The 21,750-nt window shown below is 46.1% G+C and overlaps 1 pseudogene; it reads left to right on the top strand.

The window, feature by feature from the left end:
- Positions 1 to 11,325: 11,325 nt before the first annotated feature.
- Positions 11,326 to 13,031, top strand: LOC146045073 (4-galactosyl-N-acetylglucosaminide 3-alpha-L-fucosyltransferase FUT6-like; annotated as a pseudogene).
- The last annotated feature ends 8,719 nt before the right edge of the window (positions 13,032 to 21,750 follow it).

The following is a 21,750-nucleotide window of genomic DNA, read 5'->3' as shown; positions in this document are numbered from 1 at the left end:
GGGTATTATTAGGAATACGGTTAACTTTCATCCTGCTATTAAAGCTTCTGCAGGTTAAAGTCTGGTGCTCTACCATTCTTCAGCTTTTTAACTGCGCATCTAACTATATCTGCATTTGGAGATAGTCCATTATATCCCTACCAGTGGCTGAAGTGGGAATTTTGAAGTAAGGGTATGGAAATATGAAAGGATTTAGGGGTAAATTTACTAAGATGGGAGTTATATTTCAGATGGGATGTTGCTCTGGGAAACCAATCAGAATCTACTTCTTTATTAAGCATCTTCCAGAAGATAATAAATAGAATCTGATTAGTTGCCCATAGCAACATCCCATCTGAAATAGAACTCTCATCTTAGTAAATTTCCTCCTTAGTGTCCATTTTATTACCAGAAAAGGGTTTGAACACATGACACACGAACAGACACATACAGATTGATGGCAACACACAAACAGGTACTGACACACAGATGCTGATGCATGGACAGACATTGATGTACGGATGCTGACACTGACACAATAGCGGGGGTAGGGGCTGTAGACAGCAGCCAGATAGGTAAGCAGGGGGGGGGGCAGAGACAGTCACTGGGTCAGTGAGCGGGAGGCTGCACTGAGGGGGGGGGGATGCGCTGAGACAGCCACTAGGTGGTTGAGCACTAGTTAAGAGCATGCAGTCACCAGGTAAGGACCATGAGGAGGAAATGAGGGACATGTGCAAATTGTGCAGCGGAGAGTTGGACGGTTGGAAGTTTGGACACAATGCGGCTCGGGGGTGTTTCGGGAGTCAGGCGTCTGGGCAGTGCAATCTGTCTGTGTGGGGGGTGTGAACACAGCCACTGGGGGGAAAAAATCAGTGCTTGTTTACCGGATCACTTCCAGCACTGATCCCAACAGCATTGTTTTCCAAAAAGTCAGGGCCACTAATATATGTGTACATTTTTAGGCAAGAGGCAATTTTATAGGAGGTTAGTTCCAAACGTCTTTCTAGAGGGTCTACATTTTTCCCATTGCAGTTGCTTAATATGTGTACATCAGCTGTGGATCATGATTTTTAATGGTCTCTTCCATTTCTTGGGCATTTCCTTTTCACCATGTTTCTTTGAGTTGCTTTTATAATTGTCTAGTCAGGCACAGGTTATGTTCATGGTTAATGTACAACCCGGGAATTTCCCTGCCCAGACCCAAGATTTTCTCTTCTGCAAAATCTCGTTTTTTTGGGTTCAATTCAGATCCAATTGCAGGGCTGCATATCAAACAACCACGCATGCACACAGGATACTGTATTCACTGACATGCTCCGGGGCATGGAGCCACTCTGGCAGGGCGGCGTTTACCTGATCGCTGGGCTGCGAAGATTCGTAGCACAGCGATCAAGTCTGAATCAGGCCATTTGTTTGAGATCCCCTTTCACACTACTCCACAGACCCGGAAAATTCCCGGGTTGGCCCCTTTCAGACATAAGCCAGTTTTTCCAGTTTTTAAAGGCAGTGTCATCATAAGGGGACGGTTTGCAGGCACACATTAATGAGGTCATTTAAAGGTGGTGACAGCTCCAAATGGCTGTGCTTTACAATTGTAAATTATTTACATTCCACGTATGAAATACCAATAAAAATACCATACGAGGTTTCCTATTGAAACACTTTTTATTCATAGAATGAAGATTTTATTTGTTCAAGTAGTAAAACCTGTGTGAAAGTGTTTGTTTTAACCCTTTGAGTGCCAAGCAGTGGAGTAACTATAGCATCGCAGCCCCCGCAGTCGCGGGGGGGGGGGGGGTGGTGCATGTGGGGGCGCCGGGGGGCTGCAGTGCTATAGCATCCCCCGCAGGCTTACCTGTCTGCGCGTCCCGGCTCCCCTCCTGGCTTCAATCAATTCTATGGAGACGGACCACGATAAAATGGCCGCCCCATAAAGCAGACAGTTCTCTAAAACTGTCTGCGGTATGGGAGCGGCCATTTTATCATGGTCCGTCTGCATAGAATTATTAATTGAAGCCAGGAGGGGAGCGGGGACGCGCAGACAGGTAAGCCTGCGGCGATGGGGGGGGCCACCGGCGGCCGGGGTGGGGAGGCCGGCGGGGAGGGAGGGGGGGTGCCCCCCATTAATGGCGGGGGGGCGCCCCAAACCAAGCTACGCCACTGGTGCCAAGGGAATTTGTCGAAATAGGTGTGAAAAATTGCCAAGCAGACCTTTTTTATTTACCCTTTGAATGCCAACGTTGCTGTGAGAGATCCTCAAAATATCCAATAAAAATGCCATCGCCGCTCACAGCGACTGTTCTTTTTTTTTTCAGTGCAATATTTAAACTAAACTTCAATGAATTGACTTGGCTGTATGTGTATTTATTATACTAAAAGAACAGTCGCTGTGGATGGCGCTGGCATTTTTATTGGATATTTTGAGGATCTCTCACAGCAATGTTGGAACTCAAAGGGTTAACATATATAGTGTAAACAAGTTGACCACCCGAGGTGTAGGTGATTCTGCTAATTGTGCACATGTGCGATTTTCACTATTTGTGATGAGTATGGTATACTTGCTCAGTCGTTCGATATTCGCTCAATTTGCAAATTCTCACATTAGCGATTTAGGCTGAATTAAGCTCAGTGTTAATTATAACACCCTCAGGGTCGGTGCAAGGCACCGGAGCGCCCCAGGCGAGTTAGGGTGGGGGCGCCCCGGTGCCGGGGGTGGGGGCGGGGGGTACCTGTTGCGCCGTCTCGGGACAGAGGGGTCCATGTTGGCGTCTGACAGGAGCCTGCAGTGGTGACCTTGCCGCGCGGGTACCTGCTGCTGTGTATAAAGCTGGCGGTGGCTGGGGGTCCCTGCAGTGAATAAGAAATAAATAGCACTATGCGGCAGCACGGGAAGCGCTTCTGTATTGAAAACACTGGCCGCATGCTGATTGGCTGAATCTCAGCCAATCAGCGTGCAGCTAGTGTTTTCAAACCCGGCAGCGCTTCCCGCATAGCCCGGCGGATAGCGCTAGTTATTTCTTATTCACTGCAGGGACCCCCCACTGCCGCCAGCTTTATACACAGCGCCACAGGTACCCGTACGGCAAGGACACCACTGCAGGCTTCTGTCAGAAGCCGGCATGGACCCCCCTGCCCGCTCCCCAGACGGCGCAGCAGGTACCCCCTTTGCACGGGGGGCGAGGGGCAAACTGCCGCCCTCCAGTAGCCCTGAACACCCTGCACGCCTTTCAAAACCTTTGCATTTACGTTTGTTCTCTGCTTCGGCTCGTCTAAGACAGTCTGGACTGTATCTTAGCAAATATATTACTACACATGGGGCCTTATTCTGGTTGGTGCGGGCGGGCCGTACGCGTACGTTCCGGGGTTTTTAATGATCTGCGCATGCGTACCATCTCCAATGTGCAGGCGCAAACACTCCACACCGCTTACGGACGGGTCTCTCCGTGCGAAAAAACCTGTACGCGAGATTACGGGCATTGGGGGCGGCATAGGGGCGTGTTGAGGGGAGCGGCCGAAATAATGAGGGAAAATGGGCGTAAACATGGGCGTACACGGGGGTGTGCACCAAAAATGAACGGTGCTACTACCGCTCGATCGGCTAAAGCACCGTTCATTTCGGACACAAAACAGGCGGCCGCCAACCGCCACCTCAGACCACCCCTACAGATACCGCATGACAGCGTGCGCCTGGGTTTGCTAATTTACGCTGATTACTACTCAAACACATACACCTGAATGTAATAAGCAATGCTGCAGTCTATTAAGTCCAAACCATGATTTCACTACCTGCAAGCCACACACAGCACTCAAACACCTTGGAAGTTTATCTTTCTATACTTCTCGACATTTAAAGGTTTGTTTAATTTAAGGTAAGAATCTTTGTAAGACCTGCTTATATATGCTAAGGTAGGTATTTGTTAAACAGTTATACACATTCACTACGTGCTTTCATAGACTTTACACAGTAGCACACTCAATCTACACAAGTCGACATGTGTCAACGTGTTCACTCTAATACAAACATATGTTTTGTATTTATGATACAATAACATAAACCACATCTAACACCTACAAAGGATGTTTCAGCAATGTTTTAAGCCCATGCCCACTATTTTGCACACAATCTTTGTATAGTACCCAAAATACCGAACTGTACCACTTTCTGATCTGCTATGAATTGGATTATACTACACTCTGGATGTAAGATGCCACCAATCACATTATTGCACTCACATCTCTCTAACAAAGGATTCCTACATCTGCTTATGACACTGTAAACTCATATATATTTAAATAGTTAAACATGTTTGTTCCCAAGCAATTTTATCATGTTTGGCCGATTCACACATCTTTTTTTAGGGAGGACACATATGCATTCCTACACAAATGTCCCTTTTGACCCTTGTTTGTCTACCTCACCCACTCCATGAGGAAATCATTGTTCTGGACCTGCTTTTACCTACTAATGTAGGAGCTACCTCACCTGCACACAAACTGCTTTCTCACCTATTAAGTTGCTCTGCACATGTGCTGACACAAACTAATTAGCTGGGAAAAGTTGGATATGAACATGTGAATGGCCATGGAGAGGGTTACACATGGGAAACTTCTACCACACTTCAAGAAATGCTCAAAAATACCCTGGTCAGTAAGTACACATAAATGTAGTATTTGTTTCACACAAGAAATTACACATACAACAATTGTGTTGTAATTGGGAAAATAAATTTATTTGCTGTTTAGCATCACAGCTTATTTGCCACTTTAATGTCATAAATAAAAATAAAATATAAAATATACACAAAAATAAAAATCAGCCAGAACAAAAGGTTGCATATCTCCAAACATGTGTTACCCTCCAATTGCAATGGTGAAAGAAATGGGGACACCAGAATATGTACTGCAACAACCAGGGTGAATACTAAGCATGATACACACCACCAAAAATTTATCCTGCATTTCTAGAGGTCAAAATAAGAACTTTAATGCCCATGGCACGAAAATGGATCGATGGCCAACTCAGGAAGTGGATGTCCAGTGCAATTTAAACATTTGGGGTCCAACCACAGAGGAAGTGAACCAGGTGTCATTATTTGGGCCCTTTTTTCCCCTTTTTAGATGGGGCCTTGGGGACAGGGGCCTTTGGCTCTGATGGCTTGCGCGGCCTTCCCCTACTGGACACAGGAGGGTCAGCAGAGGTGGAAGGTTGGGGAGCAGCTTGGGGTGGGCCAGCAGATGGGGGATTGTCCCTTAGGGACCTGGCGGTGGTGAGCAGCTCCACCAGAATATCATTCTGGCGGCTAAATTGCTGGACAATGCTTTGCATGCCAGCCGCCAGAGTGTCATTCATGCGGTTTAAGGCCTCACACTGCTGCCTCTTTGTGGACTTCCAATCTGCCAGAAATTTCACAACCTTCTGCTGACAGACCGTAGACTCCTCCACTCGCTGCTCCATCCTCTCCAGTATCACCATCCACCTGGCATCCCATGTGTCCTGTGGCTGGGGGTGTCGTGTTGGTGGAGGCTGGACCACTTGCTCCACCTGTGGCTCTGCAGAGGAAGATGCTGCCGGTTCATCCTGTGTTTCTGCTTCTTCTAGGATAATAATTGAAAACACTGTCACCATCACATACGCACTAAAAAATATCTTTCCAAATACAATGCATTACTGTGACTTACCATCAAAAGCAGCAGCAAAGACCTCCACCGGGAGCTCACTATCCATATTGGATATCCCCCTGACCTCGGCCTCATCAATAACATCCAAGGAGTCCTGCTCCAGGGGGGTATATTCCAAATGATCTGGCATAGGCCCCCTCCCCGTGGACATGCTGTGGTTGTACCGGTCAGTCATCTTCCTCTTCAGTGTACTTTTGAAGTCTGACCACCTACAAGTTTAAAAATACAAATATCACCATGAGATATGTGCACCACTGTGCTAGTGAACATCATGACTACGTTACATTTCCTAGTGTGGGTGATCTTATGTTTTTTAGCCATATGTTTCCCACACACACATTAATGTCTCCATTATGAGGCATTTCAGTGTCTCATCTCATTCATTAGGCCACTAAATGCACATACATAGATCACTATGCAGAAATGACATCATCCATGGCCAAATTATGCACCTCCACCTGTTGTGAAACTACACATTCCACCATAGCTTGACAGTGTGGTTATTATGGAGTAATTTAACTATGGGAAGGCATACTGGGATGTGTAGTTTCTCACCAGCTACATGTGCACAGTTTGGTCATTCTTGTTTCAGTAGCATCATATGGAACATGTTACAACAATTTTTTTTCAACAACACAATTTCTGTTGTCCCATCACATACTTCACATGAGCAGAACTGTGCCATAACCTCACATCACACCAATGGTGCATGTTTCATATATAAATGTGGGTTATTAGACATGGTTGTGTTCACATGTGACATTGAAGTGTAGCACTATCTACAAACACACCTTTCTATTATTCTCAAATTATACATGTAACATATGTACACACATATGACATTATCAGGGGGAGAAACACACTTGCCTTTTCTTCACTGCTAGCCAATCTCTGACCACTGGTGACACCTGGTTTACTTCCTCTGTGATCTTGTCTCAAAGGTTTCTCTTTGCACTGGCACCCGGCTTCCTGGTTGGCAATTCGATCCATTCGCGTGCCCTGGGCACTAAAATTCTCAATTCTGCCTCTAGAAATGCAGGGTTTCTCTTTTTGGTGGTGGTATCCTGCTCAGTCCTCACCCTAGATGTTGAAGCTCGTTTTCTGGTGGCCCCAGTTCTCTCACCATGCACCTGCTGGGTCACACCTGTTTGGAGAGATGCAACCTCTTGTTCTGGCTGGTTGCTTGGCCCTTGTGTAGCTGGTGGCATTGCAGTAGTGGCTGTTAGTGAGGGGCCCCCTTGATCTTGGGTCCTCCTTGTCCTCTCCTGCTCCCTGTGCCTCAACCTTTCAAGCAAGGATTCTGCTCTTGCTCTCTGTAGAGCGTCCTCAACTGCGGAATCATCTGAGCTAGACATGTTTGCAGCAATTCTGGCCTGCATCTGCCTGAATATTTATATGGTAATCTCCCGCCATGAACAAGGGGGCGTATATTTTTACCGCAATGTAGTAGCTAATTTACGCCGATATTTCCCGGCGATAATTCCCGCTTAAATTACGCAGGTCTCAATGCACCTGAACATTCACCTGTACATGCACATACACAGGTTGTGGACCATTGTGTGCTACATGGTGAAATGTGTGCACCTGTCATTCCAATGATGAGTGTTGTCAGGTGGTATCTGTTGTGGTTTGTGTATGCTTTCTGAATCACATTTCAAAACATCACGTTATAATGCTTTCCTTACATATGTAATGAGTATGAAATACACCAACATGTTGCATTGTGCCTTTTTTAGCAGCGTATTTCTTAGTAGACGGTTGCGTGTATTATTTTCAGCACACTGTATATACAGTACGTCTCTCCATGGAAATCGTTGTATTGTGCCCTTTTATCAGCGTATTTATTAGTAGACGGTTGCATGTATTATTTTCAGCACACTGTATATACAGTACGGCTCTCTATAAATTGAAAGCATACTGTTGGTTATGGTGTGTGTATATCAGAACGGTCCGCGTAAGTTTCTATTCGCATACAGTTTGTTAATGTAAGAAGGATTAATAAAGTTAATACTAAACAAACAAGTTTTTAGACCAATCAGCAAGCACCAAAAGTTATATATGTACCTGCAATTAATAACTGCGCCATTGCCAATATGTCTTCAACCAGGGCTAACGCCTTTTCGAACCAGGAGCTGGTGGCCCTGGTTGAGGTGATGGACAGGCGCCTGGGGTCCAGGGGCCCATATGTGTCCAACATGGACAAGCGGCGGGCATATAATGCTGCCCGCCGGCTAATATACGCCCGGACCGGCGTTTGCAGAAGCCTGGCCCAAGTGGAGCGGCGCTGGTCTGACCTGCGCCGGCGGCAGCCAGTGATGCTATGCTCAATTCGCCGCCATATTGCCCGATGTAAGTTTTTTTTATACTAGTATGTCTGCGTTTTTTAGCAATGATTTCTGTATTTTTTATAAATATGTTCATGGGTATGTGGGTGTATAGGGGTGTATAGGGGGTGTATAGGGGGTGTATAAGGGATGTATAAGGGGTGTATAAGGGGTGTATAAGGGGTGTATAGGGGGTGTATAGGGGGTGTATAGGGGGTGTATAAGGGATGTATAAGGGGTGTATAAGGGGTGTATAAGGGGTGTATAGGGGGTGTATAAGGGATGTATAAGGGGTGTATAAGGGGTGTATAGGGGGTGTATAAGGGGTGTATAGGGGTGTATAGGGGGTGTATAGGGGGTGTATAAGGGATGTATAAGGGGTGTATAGGGGGTGTATAGGGGGTGTATAAGGGGTGTATAGGGGTGTAGAGGGGGTGTATAAGGGATGTATAAGGGGTGTATAAGGGATGTATAAGGGGTGTATAAGGGGTGTATAAGGGGTGTATATGGGGGGTATATGTAGTCGCTCTGTTTTTGGGTGTAGCATATCAATTAGTTAGCATGATAAATGTATGAAATATAACAGAAATGATAATTTGTAAGGTTATGAGCATGACTAATGTGAATTTTTCATTCCCCCATTTTTATGAAACCCAACCTTCGATTTCTATGCCATCAACATGAACATTTCAGCACGCGCAAGGGCACGCATGGAAGCCCGGGAGGAGGCAGCCCGGTAGGAGGCAGCCCGGGAGAAGGAAGAGGAAGGCCGTGAGGAGGAAGAGGAGGAAGAGGAGGGCCGTGAGGAGGAAAAGGAGGAAGAGGAAGGTCGTGAGGAGGAAGAGGAGGAGGAGGAGGACACATTGGGGCCTGCTGGAGCACACCCCATATCAACATCCCCTTCCACCAGCCACTCCCCTACCCCCTCCCACACCCCTACCCCCACCCACACCCCTACCCCCACCCAAACCCCCTCCCCACCGCATTTCCAACCCCCCTACACCTCCCCACCACCCACCCCCAAACCTCTCCAATCCCCACTCCAACCCACTACCTCTATCCCAAGTCCAATCCCATCCCCCTTGCTCCTGACCCCCCCAACCACTGGACACCCAACCAGCGGCGAGCAGGATGGCTCAACTAGCCGTAAGTAAATAATGTGTCTAATGTTTACCTACACATTTCTACACATAAACAATCACAACAACCACATATGTGTATCCAACATCAACATTAGTTGCAACATATCACTGCTTGGCGACCATGAGGTGTGGCCTGTCCTTCTTCAGGAACAAGGGTCCCCTTGGTGGTTTTTTGGAGTGTGGCCATGCCTCAACCCTTTGATTAATTGACATAACAGTACATCCAATGACATATCCGACATTAGTGGTGTTGTAGTTATGTGGGTCCAGGTGTTGTGTAACTCCACTTCACAGCATGATGTGCAACATAAATTTATAGATTGTTTTGTTAATAGTGTGTGAGGCCATGCGGATGCATGCTTTACAAACATAGCTTTAGGCCTATAATTTGTACAGCAATGTCCTAAATGTAAAATAGTAAGGAGTGCTTAAGCCGCAACAATGTCATAACCCTTAAATAGCACAGCCTAATTGTGAGGTTAGAGGTGAGTCCCCCAAAACAAAACTACCAATTGGGATACAGCATACATTCATCCAAGAAGGAGTAATTTATTTAATGTTATGTAATATGTACAGTATGTGTGTGTCAACAGAAAAGGTATTTAGGACCGTGTTTACAGCATACCCATCTTCAATGTAGTTTAAAAATGTATGTGGCCTTCACACTTAACTCACAACTTCTTATTATGTACAAATACAACAAACATTTGTGTATGTTATATAATATTATTTTTTTTTTATCCCTTCACTACAGACACTGAACAGCACCAGGAGGAGGTGGACAACATTTTGCGGGAGATATTCCTAACCCTATTTTATTTAAATATTCTTTTTTTACGTTTGGAGGCCCTCATTTAATTTATTTTTATCCCCCCCTTATTATGTTTGTTATTAATAAAAGTTTATGTTCAGTTAGAAGTTGCCTGTGTTTTTAATAATAAATATGTTAGAAGGCTTGGAAGGGTAGGTACATACAGATGTGTAATGTAAGTTATATTTGTAATTTGAGGTGAGGGGTAACGATTGATGTGTGAATGTGTGTGTGTTTTTGAGTTAAATAACACATAGTGAAAATGCATGAATGTTTAATGTTGTTAGATTAAAACATCACACATAACATCAGGGTAGGTATACATGTTACACATTTTGGACAAACTAATTATGGACATAATTTAGTACATACACACAAACACCAACATAAATTTATTTAAAAGTAAAAGCAATGTGGGGACACATAGATAGTGATTAAAATGCCACATTAGAACATAACAAATATACATGTAATGAGGGTTAAAATGTTGTGTTATTAGGGTCTTTATTAAGGTAGACAATTGAGTTAATAGAAAACAATAATTGAATAACAATTCGAATAATTAATTAATTGTCTTAATTATAGTTGAAAGGCAAGATTTGCAGGTCCATATATGTGAAGGGTATGCCAGCGTGCACGGACATACGCTCACTCTCATGAGCGGTGACATACGCTGAGTTTTCCATTGAAAACAATAAAAACCCATTCGTGCACGGTGGCGTACGCTCAGATAGCCGCAAGAAGTCGGTGGGAAGACGGACGAGAGACGTCCGTAAACGGTGGCGTACGCTCTGTTGTACGCCAGTTGTCGGAGTCTAAGGGCTGATCCGTCCGTGTACGTTGGCGTACGCTCAATTGTACGCCACTCCCCTTCGACGTTGTTTCTGGCCGTACGTATGCGGCTGATTTGTGGGTGGACTTAACCTCAACGGCCGCGTACGGAGAGCGTACGCTAATATGGAACGTACGCACGTTTGGCCGCACCAACCAGAATAACCCCCATAATTTGAGAATCAATTTTATGTTTCAAACCACAAAAAAAATATCAGGGACAATTGTAACAATTGTAATAATTGTTGTATTTAATATTATTTCTGAACACTATAATAAAAAAAACAGGAACTCTGGTCCAGATTTAGCATTTTCTTGAGGGACACTTATTATAACATAGTTTTGTTTGAGATATAAAAATTACATCTCAATACTTTACGGACTGCATTGTGGAAACTTTCATAATAATAATAATAATAATAATTGTAGTATTTTAAAAATAATCTGTGTTGTATCATATTGTCTTTTTGATGTTCTTTTTTTTTCTTCCCACAGTGATGATAACTGTGAACTTCTACTACTAAATTGCCCTACTGTTCCAGTGTTTCTACTTAAGTAAATGAAGAAGTCAGGAAATGCATTGTCTATGAAGAAATCCTTTATGATCTGTATCGCACAGCTGTGTCTTGCAGCCATTTTGTTTACACTGTACAACAATGTAAGTCGCTCAGCAATTACTGATTCAGTTGAATATGTGCAAACTACCCCAAGACCACCTGAACCTACTCGAATCATCCTGCTATGGACTTGGCCATTTGGAGATAAATTTCCCCTTAATGCCTGTCCACCATTCCTTAATATTAGAGGAGGCATCTATACAGATAACAGAACATTGTTTTCTTCTGCTGATGCGGTTGTTATGCATCACAGGGACGTATGTAACTCTCAAAATCAACTTCCCCAGATGCCAAGACCACTAAATCAGTATTGGGTGTGGTTTAACTTAGAGTCCCCATCTCACAGCCCAAACTTACAGTTTATGGACAACCTCATCAATCTGACCATGTCCTACAGGGCTGACTCTGACATATTCAATCCTTATGGCTGGTTAGAGGAGAATTAGGAAGAAGAGAACTTCACCATCCCCCCAAAGACTAAGCTGGTGGCCTGGGCAGTCAGTAACTGGAACCCAAACACTAGGAGGGTGCGCTATTATGAGCAGCTTAAGAAATTCTTATCCATTGACATATATGGAAGACAGCATAATCCTCTGCCTACACAAGACAGAGACAAATCTCTCTGGAAACTTAAGAGTATATCAAGCAATACACAGCCAGATGGTGGTTAATCACCTGAATCTATAAAAGAAAAGGAGACCAGGAATACAGTAATAAACATAACTGTCTGGTAAATTGCACTCCTTTCACATTAAGGTGACACTAAATCCAAAATGATAATTACTCCCAGTATTTGCAAAACCCTGTGAGAGGGGGCTAGTAAATCTAGGAGGTACTGACCCTATTGAAAGGGTGATTCTTAAAACATCTGAACCTCTCAGAAAAGGAACCTAACTAGGACACAACGTCTCTTTGTAAACCAGCATAAGGGGAACACTTTTATTCCCTTTACTCACTACTTTTTTCTTTCCGTGCAATGGCACACCACATTATGTGTTGTATGTATGTATGTTCATTTTAACTTCTCTTGAAATTTCACAAGCAACGAAGGGAGATCACCACACGGATTCTATATGTTAAAAAATCCTGACAGGTTGCTCATCTCCCTTTTTTAGATCGAATTAAAATAATAAAGTACAATTTTTATATTAAAAAAGACCAGAATATTTCCATCTGTTTGAAATATTCCTCCCTTTAGGTGTGCATCCACAGTGCAATTCTTCTCTCTTTTGAACCTAATCCTCTGCCTAGAAATAAGCAACAGCAAATACTTTCCAAGTACAAATTTTACCTGTCCTTTGAGAACTCAGCTCATGAAGACTACATCACGGAGAAACTATGGTATAATGCCCTCACATTTGGTATCGTACCAGTTGTTATGGGCACCTCTCGAGAAAACTATGAGCGTTTCATTCCCAAAGACTCTTTTATTCATGTAGATGACTTCCCCACGGCCCAGGAACTGGCCACATATATTTTAAAGTTGGACAATGATGACAAAGCCTACCAGCAATATTTCCACTGGAGGTCCAGACTTCATCCTTATGCAGGCACTAATTGGCAGACTGCTTACTGTAGGGTATGCAGGGCAATAAAACAAGTCCCTAAACATAAAACTATTCCAAGACTTGGAGACTGGTACAAATGAGTAAAAGCTTTAAGATCTAATTAAATTATATGTGATATGCAAATTTATGATAAACCCAATGTAACCAACCACTGGAATAAAATGACACTGATGCATTTGCATATCTGTATTGGAGGAGAGGTTTGTGGCATGGAGCCTCCTTGACTGAACGGACTATGGATAAGGAGGATCCTTATAACAGTGATGCATACAGTTAGCACCCATTAAATGGTCCAAATGAGGACAGTGTTCTTTTGGTTGGAGATATGACCAGTGGCCTGGAGGTGATATAGTTGCCTAGATAATACATTCTAGGTCACATACAGGGGCGGATTGGTCATTATAACTACCGGGAACTACCGACACTAGTGAGGCCGCCACCGCCGTGCATGCGCACGCCGCACACACTGACACAACTATTGACCGGAGCTGAGGGGCTGCTTAGCCACTCAGCGGCAGGCGGAGTCACTGGAGGTGGGTAGCTGCAGTCAGAGCTAGCGGCCCCACCTCCTCCCGCCCGCTGTTCTATCTGAGGCTTCTGAGCCTCTCCTAATGCTGCTTCACGTCATGTTCTAGTGACAGCCCCAGCGCGAGAGGAAGCAAGTGTTGGAGATGTGATGCTGCCTGGCAGGCACATCCTCTCCCCCCCCCAGCGCCGTCCCCGCGCTGTCCCAGAGCCAGAGGTAGCCACTCAGCGCGGTCTACTAGTGCAGGGAGGCACCAGTCTGGCTCTGCCGCTTGCTTCTCCTGTCAAACTATATGACAGGCAAGTTGCAAGTGCAGTGCAGCGCGGATCTGGAAACTATTGTATAGCGCCTCCCGCCCGCCCTGTAAGTCCCAGGCTTGGTGGAGCAGCAGGTGCATCTTCTCTTCTACTTCCGCGAAATGGCCGTGAAGCAGGAGCTCAAGGATCAGAAGTTATGCCAAAAGGGTGAGTCTTGGTTTAGAGGGGGAGGGGGGGTTGGGGGGGGGGAGGGAGGAGAGGTATTGTGTAACATGTGGAAGAGGGATTAACTGTGTACAATGGGGGTGAGTAACGGGGGGGGGGGGTATTGTGTAACATGTGGAAGAGGGATTAACTGTGTACAATGGGGGTGAGTAACTGGGTTAATTGGAGGTAGTTAACTGTTGTTGTGCTCATTATGGGTAAGGGGAAATACTGTGGGGATGGTGCCTGATATTGGCACATTGGGCAGGATTGCATCTCTCATAGAAACCTATGGGAGATGCGGCTCCCGGCATCATACATTTCAGAGTTACTTTATATCTGCGGCTAATATTATTTAGATGAAATATTAAATAATAAATAGGTGTATCGGGACTACATAGGTTCTGGCCACACCCACACAGCGCTGGTAAGGGGAAATCCTGTAAACATTTTGCTGTGTACATACCATAAGAGCATGGAAATTGACTAGTTTGGGGGGCCCCGGAGATATCACTGTACCAGGCCCCGAGATTTATCTTGCCGGCCGTGCGCCTCGGTCTTCTCCATGTGACCCACTGCTGCTCCCTCCACACAGAACAAGCCACCACTACCACGGGACCTGCCGCCTCTGCCTCTTCTACAGGACCTGCCACCTCAGCCTCCACTAATGGACCCGCCACCTCAGCCTCCTCTATGGTACCCGCTGTTGCCCTGACCATTGAAACACCTGCTGTTGACCTGCTGACAGGTACACTATTTGCCTTGTATATTGAAAGTGAAGAAGGAGGGGGAGTGTGTTTGCTGGGTTCTGTACAGGGGGGAAGGGACGAAAAACCATTTTCAACCCTCTCCCTTTCCCCCACTCTTCCCTCTCTTTCTTTCTCTCCCTCTCTGCTCTATCTCCCCCCCTCCTATTTTTCTCACTTTGCTCTTCTCTCTCCCTGTACTCCTTTTTCGCTCTTTAGTTCTCTCTCTCTCTCTCTGCGCTCTCCTGGTCTCTCTCTCTGTGCTCTCCTGGTCTCTCTCTCTCGCTCTGCACTCTCCTGGTTTCTCTCTCTCTGCACTCTTCTGGTCTCTCTCTCTCTGCGCTCTCCTGGTCTCTCTCTCTCTCCGCTCTCCTGGTCTCTCTCTCTCTCCGCTCTCCTGGTCTCTCTCTCTGCGCTCTCCTGGTCTCTCTCTGCGCTCTCCTGGTCTCTTTTTCTGCGCTCTCCTTGTCTCTCTCTCTCTCTCTCTCCTGGTCTCTCTCTCTTGCTCTCTGCGCTCTCCTGGTGTCTCTCTCTCTCTGTGCTCTCCTGGTCAATCTCTCTCTGCGCTCTCCTGGTCTCTCTATCTGCGCTCTGCTGGTCTCTCTCTCTATGCTCTCCTGGTCACTCTCTCTGCGCTCTCCTGGTCTCTCTCTCTCTCTGCACTCTCCTGGTCTCTCTCTCTCTGCGCTCTCCTGGTCTCTCTCTCTCTGCGCTCTCCTGGTCTCTCTCTCTCTGCGCTTTCCTGGTCTCTCTCTCTGCGCTCTCCTGGTCTCTGTCTCTCTGCGCTCTCCTGGTCTCTGTCTCTCTGCGCTCTCCTGGTCTCTCTCTCTCTCTGCGCTCTCCTGGTGTCTCTCTCTCTGCACTCTCCTGGTCTCTCTCTCTCTGCTCTCTCCTGGTCTCTCTATTTCTCTGCGCTCTCCTGGTCTCTCTCTCTCTCTGCGCTCTCCTGGTCTCTCTCTCTCTCTGCGCTCTCCTGGTCTCTCTCTCTGCGCTCTCCTGGTCTCTCTCTCTGCGCTCTCCTGGTCTCTCTCTCTTTGCGCTCTCCTGGTCTCTCTCTCTCTTTGCACTCTCCTGGTCTCTCTCTCTTTGCGCTCTCCTGGTCTCTCTCTCTGCGCTCTCCTGGTCTCTCTCTGCGCTCTCCTTCTCTCTCTCTCTCTCTCTCTCTCCGCTCTCCTTCTCTCTATCCTTTTTCTCTCTCCCTTTTTCTCTTCCTTCCCTTTTCTCTCTTCCACTTCTCTCAGCTTTAGTTACCCCTACTCTCCACTCTCCATCTTTCTCTGTGCTCCATCTCTCTCACTCTCCGCTCTCCAACTCTTGCTCTGCTCTTCATCTCTCTGCTCTCCATCTCTCTATCCTTTTTCTCTCCCTTTAATTTTCTCTCTCTCGCTTCTCTCAGCTCTTGTTACACCTCATGTTTTTTCCTGCCTGTCTCTCCGACTTGGGACCTGCTACCCTCTGCCTCTCACACTGCCTCTTCCTTTCACCTATTGTCCACCCTCTGCTTTTCCACATCACCCTCTACCCCTCCCTTTCACCCACTCTTGGACACCCTCTGCCTATACCTATTACCCATGTTTTCTTTTTGTCATGTCCCTCTTCCTGTTACCCTCTCTTTGTCCTTCACAGCTTCTCAGTCACTCCCTGCTTGTCATTCTCTGTCTCTACATCACCCACTGCCTCTTTCTATTATTCTGTATACCTCAGTCATCCACAAGCCTGTGAGGCCTCGCCCTTTGTCATAAACCCACAACCCTTTTCTGAGAGTGTGTGCACACCTGGCACCACTATCCACCCCTTCCCCTAACTTGGTGTCCCCCCTGTCATTTTTTTCTGGATCCGCCCCTGTCATTTACTACTGTATGTAGGCCGCCTCCTCCCGCCCGCTGTTCTCCGGGACTCGGTCACTCGGAGAACAGCGGGCGGGTGGAGGCGGGGCCGCATATAGTAGCAGGGCACTGTATGCGTTGTTGCCGCTGATCGGGAATGCATATTTTTATTTTATACATTATGTGATCATGGCATTATTGATTATTGACAGCATGGTCCATGTTGAGGAGTCATGAAGCTGCTGCTCCTCTCCCCCTGTCCCGCCGAGATGCTCATGAAGCTGCCGCTCCTCCCCCCCTGTCCCTGCCGAAACGCTAATGAAGCTGCCGCTCCTCTCCCGCTGTCTGCACAGAGCCAGCCAAGAGCCTGCCGCTCCCCCACTAACCCTGATGTTGTCCCCCTCTCCAGCCAAAGTCATTATGTGTAATAGACACTACTGGGGGCCTTATGTGCTAACTGTATAAGCAGGAGTGCTGCAGAGCATTACAGTAGCATATATGTGTAATGGACATTACGGTGTGCAGTATAATGTGTAATGGACATTATGTTGTGCGGCACAATGTGTAATGGGCATTATGGTTTGCAACATAAAATGGAATGGGTACTATGATGTGTAATGGGCATTACGGTGTGTGGCATAATGTCATGGGCATTATGGTGTGCTGCATAATATGTAATGGGAACTACGGTGTGCGGTATCATGTGTAATTTGCAATACAGTGTGTGAATTTGTAATGGACGCTACAGTGTGTGGCATAATGTATAATGGGCATTACGGTGTGTAGCATAATATGTCATAGGCATTATGGTGTGCTGCATAATATGGAATGGGCACTACGGTTGTCTCTTATAATTTTAATTTGCATTACGGTGTGTAACAATGTGTAATTGGCATAATATGTGTGCAGCATAATATGTCATGGGCATTATGGTGTGCGGCATAATATGGAATGGGCACTAAGGTGTGCGGTATAATGTGTAATGGGCATTACAGTGTGTGAATGTGTAAAGGGCTTTAAATTTGAAGTAAACAAAGCAAAAAGCCACAATGTGTTTTTTTTTATGTGTTTGGGGGACCCAAGCCATATTTTTGAACCTGGGCCTACAACTCGCTTGTTCCGCCTCTGGAGGGGGCAGTGCAGTGGACAGCGACGCTGCGTGCGGCGTGGGTGTCCGCTGTTTGTCGATGGCCGGGGACTCATTTAAATTTTATATAACATACATGGCCTAGAGAAGATGCGGGACAGTAGCCGCTCGGAGAGAAGCCGCATCCAGTAGCAGGCAGAGCACTGTTTGCCGGGGAGTGCACTGGGAGGATGTGGGGCAGCGGACTCTGGAGTGACAGTCTTACACTCAGTCTGTGAGTGTAAGACTGTCGTGCGTCAGGACGTCACCGTGCACATTACAAGAGGTGCAAACTGTGCTGGGGAAGGGTGAGAGGAGAAGCCCATGTTGCTCAGCAGTTGGAGTCCTTAGTCGTGGCTCCGGCTGTCCTGCTCCCCTAAGTCCTGCTCCGAGTCCGCTCACAGCAGCAGAAGACTGCTCTCAGCAGTCCAGTGGCTGTGGCATCAACTAACTGTAAGTAACAGCACTGCCTTCAGCCCAGCATCACTGAATAGGCAACATTATTGTCTCTCTGCCAGGGCTGCATGTATGATTTAATACAGTAGAACTGCATACAAAGTCAAAGGTGCAGGTGCACAAATTAAACTCCCAATTTAAACATTTTTGCAATAAAATTTTGCATTTTTAGCGAGGTTCTTCGCTTATTTATGGCCATAAGTAACGGCTTGCCCACCGCGTCCAGGTGACCTCATTAGTCGGGCAAGTCCCTAACATTTTGGGGGGTACAAATCTAGGGCACAGGGCACCCCAAAATGGTGCAGCCGAGTGACCCCAGGGCAACACAAGACTGAAAGAAATATATAGTGAAACGAAGTGAGGATAGGTTAGTGAGAGAGGCTGCTAAAGATAGCAGGGGTAAGTAAGTGAGAGGTAAAAAAATGAGAGATAAAGTAGTGAGAGGTGAAGTAGTGAGAGGTAAAGGTGAGAAATGAATTACATTGAAATAAAACACACAATAGGGATGAAAGTGAAGATGAAAATAAGTGTTAATTTGTGCTGCTCCTGAGGCCAAACAGCCACACCAGTCCAGGGGGGCCCACAACCCAGAAATGCACATTTCTTTCAGTCTTGTGTTGCCCTGGGATCACTCGGCCGCACCATTTTGGGGTGCCCTGTGCCCTAGATTTGTACCCCCCAAAATGTTAGGGACTTGCCCGACTAATGAGGTCACCTGGACGCGGTGGGCAAGCCGTTACTTATGGCCATAAATAAGCGAAGAACCTCGCTAAAAATGCAAAATTTTATTGCAAAATTTTTTAAATTGGGAGTTTAATTTAAATTTTATATAACATACATGGCCTAGAGAAGATGCGGGACAGTAGCCGCTCGGAGAGAAGCCGCATCCAGTAGCAGGCAGAGCACTGTTTGCCGGGGAGTGCACTGGGAGGATGTGGGGCAGCGGACTCTGGAGTGACAGTCTTACACTCAGTCTGTGATTGTATGTGCGTCAGGACGTCACCGTGCACATTACAAGAGGTGCAAACTGTGCTGGGGAAGGGTGAGAGGAGAAGCCCATGTTGCTCAGCAGTTGGAGTCCTTAGTCGTGGCTCCGGCTGTCCTGCTCCCCTAAGTCCTGCTCCGAGTCCGCTCACAGCAGCAGAAGACTGCTCTCAGCAGTCCAGTGGCTGTGGCATCAACTAACTGTAAGTAACAGCACTGCCTTCAGCCCAGCATCACTGAATAGGCAACATTATTGTCTCTCTGCCAGGGCTGCATGTATGATTTAATACAGTAGAACTGCATACAAAGTCAAAGGTGCAGGTGCACAAATTAAACTCCCAATTTAAACATTTTTGCAATAAAATTTTGCATTTTTAGCGAGGTTCTTCGCTTATTTATGGCCATAAGTAACGGCTTGCCCACCGCGTCCAGGTGACCTCATTAGTCGGGCAAGTCCCTAACATTTTGGGGGGGTACAAATCTAGGGCACAGGGCACCCCAAAATGGTGCAGCCGAGTGACCCCAGGGCAACACAAGACTGAAAGAAATATATAGTGAAACGAAGTGAGGATAGGTTAGTGAGAGAGGCTGCTAAAGATAGCAGGGGTAAGTAAGTGAGAGGTAAAAAAATGAGAGATAAAGTAGTGAGAGGTGAAGTAGTGAGAGGTAAAGGTGAGAAATGAATTACATTGAAATAAAACACACAATAGGGATGAAAGTGAAGATGAAAATAAGTGTTAATTTGTGCTGCTCCTGAGGCCAAACAGCCACACCAGTCCAGGGGGGCCCACAACCCAGAAATGCACCCCCCCCCCCCATCTGATAATCCATTAAACATTTGTGCAGGTCTCACCTTGCTCTGCATGCAGTCTAAGAAATGTGCATTTCTGGGTTGTGGGCCCCCCTGGACTGGTGTGGCTGTTTGGCCTCAGGAGCAACACAAATTAACACTTATTTTCATCTTCACTTTCATCCCTATTGTGTGTTTTATTTCAATGTAATTCATTTCTCACCTTTACCTCTCACTACTTCACCTCTTACTACTTTATCTTTAATTTTTTTACCTCTCACTTACTTACCCCTGCTATCTTTAGCAGCCTCTCTCACTAACCTATCCTCACTTTGTTTCACTATATATTTCTTTCAGTCTTGTGTTGCCCTGGGATCACTCGGCTGCACCATTTTGGGGTGCCCTGTGCCCTAGATTTGTACCCCCCAAAATGTTAGGGACTTGCCCGACTAATGAGGTCACCTGGACGCGGTGGGCAAGCCGTTACTTATGGCCATAAATAAGCGAAGAACCTCGCTAAAAATGCAAAATTTTATTGCAAATTTTTTTAAATTGGGAGTTTAATTTGTGCACCTGCACCTTTGACTTTGTATGCAGTTCTACTGAAAGGTCTCCGCAGGGTCGCACCTCTCAATTGGTGTGCACCCCAGGACCCCACCCCTGTATATCTAATACCGTGTATTTCCATACACATTAGAAGGCCAGAGACCCCTTCTGCGCCTGGTGGTAGCACCCACGCCCACCTGTCCTATATATTGGTTTTAATTAGGTTCCTGACATTTCTTAGACTGCATGCAGAGCAAGGTGAGACGTGCACCAATGTTTAATGGATTATCAGATGGGGGGGGGGGGGGGTGCATTTCTGGGTTGTGGGCCCCCCTGGACTGGTGTGGCTGTTTGGCCTCAGGAGCAACACAAATTAACACTTATTTTCATTTTCACTTTCATCCCTATTGTGTGTTTTATTTCAATGTAATTCATTTCTCACCTTTACCTCTCACTACTTCACCTCTCACTACTTTATCTCTCATTTTTTTACCTCTCACTTACTTACCCCTGTTATCTTTAGCAGCCTCTCTCACTAACCTATCCTCACTTTGTTTCACTATATATTTCTTTCAGTCTTGTGTTGCCCTGGGGTCACTCGGCTGCACCATTTTGGGGTGCCCTGTGCCCTAGATTTGTACCCCCCAAAATGTTAGGGACTTGTCCGACTAATGAGGTCACCTGGACGCGGTGGGCAAGCCGTTACTTATGGCCATAAATAAGCGAAGAACCTCGCTAAAAATGCAAAATTTAATTGCAAATTTTTTTAAATTGGGAGTTTAATTTGTGCACCTGCACCTTTGACTTTGTATGCAGTTCTACTGAAAGGTCTCCGCAGGGTCGCACCTCTCAATTGGTGTGCACCCCAGGACCCCACCCCTGTATATCTAATACCGTGTATTTCCATACACATTAGAAGGCCAGAGACCCCTTCTGCGCCTGGTGGTAGCACCCACGCCCACCTGTCCTATATATTGGTTTTAATTAGGTTCCTGACATTTCTTAGACTGCATGCAGAGCAAGGTGAGACCTGCACAAATGTTTAATGGATTATCAGATGGGGGGGGGGGGGTGCATTTCTGGGTTGTGGGCCCCCCTGGACTGGTGTGGCTGTTTGGCCTCAGGAGCAACACAAATTAACACTTATTTTCATTTTCACTTTCATCCCTATTGTGTGTTTTATTTCAATGTAATTCATTTCTCACCTTTACCTCTCACTACTTCACCTCTCACTACTTTATCTCTCATTTTTTTACCTCTCACTTACTTACCCCTGTTATCTTTAGCAGCCTCTCTCACTAACCTATCCTCACTTTGTTTCACTATATATTTCTTTCA

This window comes from Crinia signifera, chromosome 11, assembly GCF_055691185.1.
Source record: "Crinia signifera chromosome 11, ASM5569118v1, whole genome shotgun sequence".
Lineage (NCBI taxonomy): Eukaryota > Metazoa > Chordata > Amphibia > Anura > Myobatrachidae > Crinia > Crinia signifera.
Note: the sequence above shows the minus strand (reverse complement) of the source record. Positions and strands in the feature narration are given on the sequence as shown.